Source organism: Zingiber officinale, chromosome 11B (assembly GCF_018446385.1).
Source record: "Zingiber officinale cultivar Zhangliang chromosome 11B, Zo_v1.1, whole genome shotgun sequence".
In the NCBI taxonomy this organism is placed as follows: domain Eukaryota; kingdom Viridiplantae; phylum Streptophyta; class Magnoliopsida; order Zingiberales; family Zingiberaceae; genus Zingiber; species Zingiber officinale.
In genome coordinates, this window is record NC_056007.1 from 54,308,239 (window position 1) to 54,314,785 (window position 6,547).

Below are 6,547 nucleotides of genomic sequence, written 5' to 3' on the forward strand. Positions count from 1 at the left end.
GAGGAGTGTTAAGAAGAAATGCGTCTCAGACTCAACCATGGAAGCTGAGTATGTGGCAGCTTCTGAGGCGGCCAAAGAAGCTGTGTGGCTCTGGAACTTTCTAATGGACTTAGATGTGATTCCTGGTTTGCCCAAGATCATCACAATTTATTGTGATAATAGCGGTGCAGTTGCAAACTCGAAGGAACCACGAGCCCATAAGGCAAGTAAACATATAGAGCGTAAGGACCACCTGATACGAGACATCATCAAGCGAGGAGAAGTTGTCGTCGCAAAGATTGCATCAGCATATAACCTGGCAGATCCTTTCACAAAGGCCCTTCCAGTAAAAGCTTTTGATCGGCACGTGGAGGGGATGAGAATCAGATGTATGGCAACAGATATGGCAGCTTAGTCTTTTAGTATAGGTGGGAGATTGTTGGATTGTATACTAAAAGCCTAGCTTTTGTAAACATTTATTTTGAAATAAAAGAATCACATTGGTCAATATCTGCATTTATTTGTTAAATGTAATTGTTCAATTAATTTATATAGTAGATAACATGGAGTGTGGTGTCACACTCAGAAGATCATGTTGTCGGTTCTCTATAAATTATAAACAAGTTGCTCACGACTAAGATGAAAGGAACAAACCATCAGAATAGTCGTAGTGTAATTAAGTATTAGTTGATCTTGACTAATAAATTACACTGATACACTTTAAGTGTATTGAGTAGGACCATTTAGGTAAGTTCTTTTTGTACTGACTTAGTAAAAGAACTAGACCTTAGTTATTATGGAAGTGTGTGCTCTTAATCCATATATAATAACAAGCACATATATTTAATGTTTATTTCTTTGACTTATCAAAGGGTGAGGTTTAGCACGATAAATCAATATGCCCAATAAGTTGGGAAATGATAATACTTATAGTGTGTATTGTTGATTATAGAAGGAATCTGTGTCCTAGTTATCTAGGTTGAGAATGTCCACAAGAGGAGCTCATAAGGATTGTCATGTTAAACCTTGCAGGTGGACTTAGTCCGACATGACAATGAAGTTGAGTGGTACTACTCTTGGAGCAAGATATTAATTAAGTGAGTTGTCAATAACTTACTTAATTAGTGGACATTTGTTAGCATAAACATAGGGAGATTAACACACTCATAATAAAAAGGAACCCATAATGTAATTTGGGATTGGTGCGGTAGTGCGGTAATAACTCTCTAGTGGAATGAGTTATTATCGATGAACTTGAGTTGTGTGTTCGGCGCGAGCACGGGATACTCAAGCTCATCGGAAGGCCAAAACCAATTTCTCCTCTAGGTCCCTGTCGTAGCCTCATTATAGCCTCAAGTCCATTCAAATGTAAGGCTCTTCTTGGTGTCCAAGAAGTGGGTCGGTCCAATGCTTGGTGACCAATCAAGGGCCGACCACATCCTCTTCTATAGGGGCCGGCCCTTTGCTAAGCGACCAAGCATGAAGGGGCCGGTCACAATAAATCAAAAAGGGAGGGTTATTTTAAATTTTTAAAATCTTCTCTTTGTAGAAAACTATAAGTTTTAAAAGAGATATTTTAATTTTTTAAAACTTTCCTTATTTGAATTAGGCCACATGTTTTAATAGAAAATTTTAAAAGTTTTAAAACTTTCCTTTTTAAACCATCCTCATGGTTTAAGAAAAAAGGGCGATAAGTTTTAAAATTAAAATTTTCTATCATCATGTTAAAAAAAGAATTTTTATAAGAGAAGTTTTAAATTTTAAAACATGGTTTTAATTTTTAGAACTTTCCTTTATTAACTCCTACTTTAGGAAAGAGAGCTTGTAAATTTTATAAGAGGATTACTTCTTGTAAAATTTAAAAAAAATATTTTCCTTATTCCTCTTGATGAGGTGGCCGGCCACCTTGCTTGGTGCCCAAGCAAGTGGCCGGCCATAATAAAATAAATAAAATCATCACAAAATCAAAATTGGTGATTGATTCAATCAAGAGGAAAGAAAAGCAAAAATAAAAAGAGAAAAGGAAAAACTCTTGGATGATTTTATTTTTGTAAAAAGTTTTTCCTTATTTGCCTTGGGCAAGTAATATAAAAGAATGGGTGAGGGGGCTTCATGAGATACAACTCTTATTCTCTTGCTTGGAGATCTCTTGGTGGCCGACCCTCTCCCTTCTCCCTTTCCCTTTGCTCTCTTCTCCTTGGTGGTGGTGGTGGCCGGATTTTAGAGGAAGAGGAAGGAAGCTTTTGGGTGGTGTTCATCTTGGAGGAAAATCGCCCACATGACGTCCAAGGCGAGACGAGGAATACGGCAGAAGATCTCGAGGTCATTAGGTTACAAAGATAAGGTATAACTAGTAATTTTCTTCCGCATCATACTAGTTATTTTCTTTGTAAGAATTCTAAATAGAAGATGCAATTAGATCTAGTTTCTTGAATTTAATTTCGAGTTTGTGTTTTCTTCTTTTTCGAATTTATGATTTGATTGTTCTTTTTGGTTAACCTAGAGTTATTTAAGGAAATTAAATATTAGCTTTCCTTAAAAGGCTTTGACTAGGCGGTGGTGGTTGCTCCCATATTCAAGAAGGCTATGTGCCTCGCCATGCAGTCATGAAAGTCAATTTTGAAAATTAATATTTAATGGAATTAATAATGTAACGCCCGAAAATTCTCAAAATAAATTTTAGAAATATTCTATTATTTTTCTGGAATTTTAGAATATTTTTATGAAACTTTTGGAGTAGCAGAAGTAGCAAAATAAATAAAAAAAATAACCTAAGCGGGAATTGAACCCGAGACCTATTAGACCCTACGATTTATAGATGACCTTAGTAACCAGGGGGCCCAGTAGGGGTGTGCTGAAAGAAGAGGAGAGAAATTATATTTATGATCGAGTTGGGTTATATTAATCACTTAATATAAATAGGGAATTTAAGTGGGAGTTTATTATTCTTGAACGACAACTCTCCCTCAAACCCTCACCCGATGTCGCCCTCCGTCTTCCTCACCCTCTCGACACACCAAGCCCAAGAAAACCTAGGGTTCCATCCCTAGGGTCGTAGGAGAACCTTCAGGCGACGTCTCCAATACGAGGACGCTCCTCTCCGCGAGAAGAACGCGTAGACGTAAGAAGATCGCCGAAGAGATCTTCTTCGCCGGAAACTTAGCGATTAGAATTGTAAGAAACCTAGCGCAGGAAGTAAGTAACCCCTCACCTGCAGTATAAGTAGTTAATCGTTCATTTTTATGCTTTTAGTTCAGCCATATGCATGATTATTATTTCAAGGAGAGTTAGAGCACACCAAGTGCTCGATAAAATGACTAGTACAGTTAAATGCTACAGTAGGCATTTTAATAGCTCAGTTAAATGCCATAGAAGCATTTTAAATAGCATGTTTAGTCTTGCTTCAGTTTATATAGGACTACGGTCCAATGGGTGGGCTCCCATAGTCGCCTTTAGGTTCAGATAACCTAGCTCTAGGTTCAGATAACCTAGTAAGAGCAAGATAAGATAAATTAGCTTATGAATCAGTATTTTACTTTATTAGTGGCACTGTGCTGGACTCTTAGTTGTCCTTGGGTTGGGCTCCCATTGTCGTCCCTAGGTTTAGATAACCTAGTAAACACTACTAGATTCGGGACTAGCTACATCGGGTCTAGTTAGGGATGCGCGCATAGCAAGTACAGTTGTCGGGACCATCAGCAACATGATTAATATTTTTTACCTATTATGAAAATAGTTTTCAAAACTTCACAAATCAGTTATGTGAATACATACCAGTTTCAGCGTTAACCTAACATTAATTTTTAGCTTAGCTTATGTATCAGTTTAGTTTTCTTGTTGATACAACAAATAGTTTATGTTTAGTAGTTGATTGCCATGACTTATATGTCAATATGCCATGTTTTAGTATTTTAGTATGATTCTCATCATGTATATCAGCATAACATCTTTTAAAAGCATGATTTCATCGAATGCATATTTTTGTGAGGTAGATGGTTCTTACTAAGCTCCCAAGCTTATAGTTTCTTTTTCCTTATACTGCAGATAAAGGTAAAGGGAAGATGGATTAGCGGAGGCTGGAGGGCAATGCGTCAAGATGTGTGTAAGAAGGAACTTGGAATAAAGACTCTTGGGGATTAGTCCATCTAAAGACTTAGTATTTCTGTTTTGGTTACTTTTCTGCACTTTTAGGGTGTTTAAGTATCATGAATTGTGAAGGTATACACTATGCCATTCTTAGACTCCTCGTTGTCTTGATATTAGATAGTAAACTATAAGTAATGTCATGCCTAGTAGTATTTTTATGCTTGTAGTTGATTCTTGTGAGTTGTGAATGAGTTTCAGGTGGAATTTCTGGGAAATCAGAAACCCAATTGATCAGCCGATCGATTGAGGAGTCCTCAATCGATCAGTCGATCGATTGGGAAGAAAGCCCCCGCGTACAGAGAGCTGTTGAATCGATCAACGGATCGATTGAGGAGTCCTTGATCGATCAGCCGATCGATTGAGATGCGACTTTCGCGTATAGAGAGCTGATGAATCGATCAGCTGATCGATTGGCCATGGATCGATCAGCCAATCGATTGGGGAGCTTAGTCCTGCGAACAAAGAGCTACTGGATAGATCATCTGATCGATTAGCCAGACTGGATCGATCGGCTGATCGATTTAGACGGGGTTTCCATGCATAGAAGCACGTTGAATCGATCAGTTGATCAATTGATATGTTTCAATCGATCGAGTCCCGACCCCGATTGATTGAGGAAGTCTGATTTTGACTGGAAAGGTCTAATTTCAGCTCCTCGACCATATGAAATGTTGGGGTCACTTAGAGACTATCAGATCATGTTCAATCTCATAGAAACAAGTATTAAGTAGTTGGAATGGTGTTCTATGGTAAGATATAACATGAAAAGTTTAGATTCCAGATTTCACAGCAAATAGTAGAAAGTTTTTAATTAGTGTAGTTTTTCCGCACATTATTACAGAGTGGTAACCACAGAATAGTTTAGCAAATGTAACCCCGGCCTTACAGCCTATTCAGTAGAAGGCGGGGCGTTGCAAATTGTTGGGTTCTTCGAGCCGCGAAAACCGCTTTTTCGCGTCGCGGAAACCCCGAAGGACCCAAAGCCGTAGATCCGTGCAAAGATTCGTATACAAAATTCGAAAAACTATTTCTTGTACGAGTTCAAAAACTGATCTACTACTTAGATCTACGAGGAGAAAGTGTTTACCCTTGATGCGCGCCCTACGCGAATCCCGCTCTTCCAAGGTGTTGCCGGATCTCAAGACCGTCAAGCGCCGGTCCTCTAGAAGTATCCACACGGACAACTTAGGTGGAGAAAACCTCACACAAAGGTGTGCTAGCACCTTGGTAAGGTTCGGCCAAGTAAGGAGGAGAGGGAGAGGGAGAGCTTGAGAGGAAGGAGGAAGAAGATGCACCACTTGAATGAAAAATCAAATTCTCCTCCACACCCAAAGTGGCCGGCCACTCTCCATGGTAAAACCACCAAATTAATTGCATTAATTGCAATTAATATGAAACCATTAAGAGTTATAACCCCCATGAGGTGGCACTCTAGGATGATGTGGATCAACATCATTGGTCCACATATTGCCACCTCACTAAATGACATGGCAACATGTGTAACCTCCTCATTTAATGTGGGCCGGCCACATTAAATGCTATGGAGGCTTGTAACCTCCATGAGGTGGCACACATTGATGATGTGGAGCAATCCTATTGGTCCACATCTTGCCAACTCACTAGTGATGTGGCAAAAAGTCAAGTCAAACATGACTTTTTCTCTTCCTCTCAAATCAAGTCAAACTTGATCAAATCTCTCTCATGGTTGATCTAATCCAACCATATGATTCAAGCCAACTTAATATAATGAATCTAATTCATTAAATTAAGTTGATTTAAACATGAATCAACTTGAGTCCAACTCAATTAGCCCAATTTGGATTACTCTTAATCCAATATGATTCATCAAATGAATCTAATCCTCTTGGTTCATCATATGAACCAAATCTCCATCTAATTGTCCTAAGTGTGTGACCCTATAGGTTCTTGTAACGTTGGCAATGCCCTAAACCCATTTAGGAGCATAAGTAATGAGCGGTATCTAGCAACACATCATTACTACCCAAGTTACAAGAATGTTGAGATCCAACATCACCTTGTGACTACTAATTGTGACTCCTCACAATATGTGACAAATGTCCTTCTATCCTAGACATCTAGATTGATCAATGTGAGGCATAGACCGTGTCATCCTCTAATCAATCTAAATCTTGAACTCCAAGTAGACTCACTCGATCAAATGAGCTCAACATCTAATGTTGACTCATTTGGGCATGGCCATGCACTTAGTGGTCTCACTCTATCAAGAATAGCGATGTCGCTCCCGTCATATGGGAGGGATAGATCCCATCTACATCACTCACATCCCTCTGCATAATTCGTTACATACCCAGTAATCGCCTTTATAGTCCACCCAGTTACGGGTGACGTTTGACGAAACTAAAGTACATAACTCATGTAGGGATCCATGGTGACTTCAGGT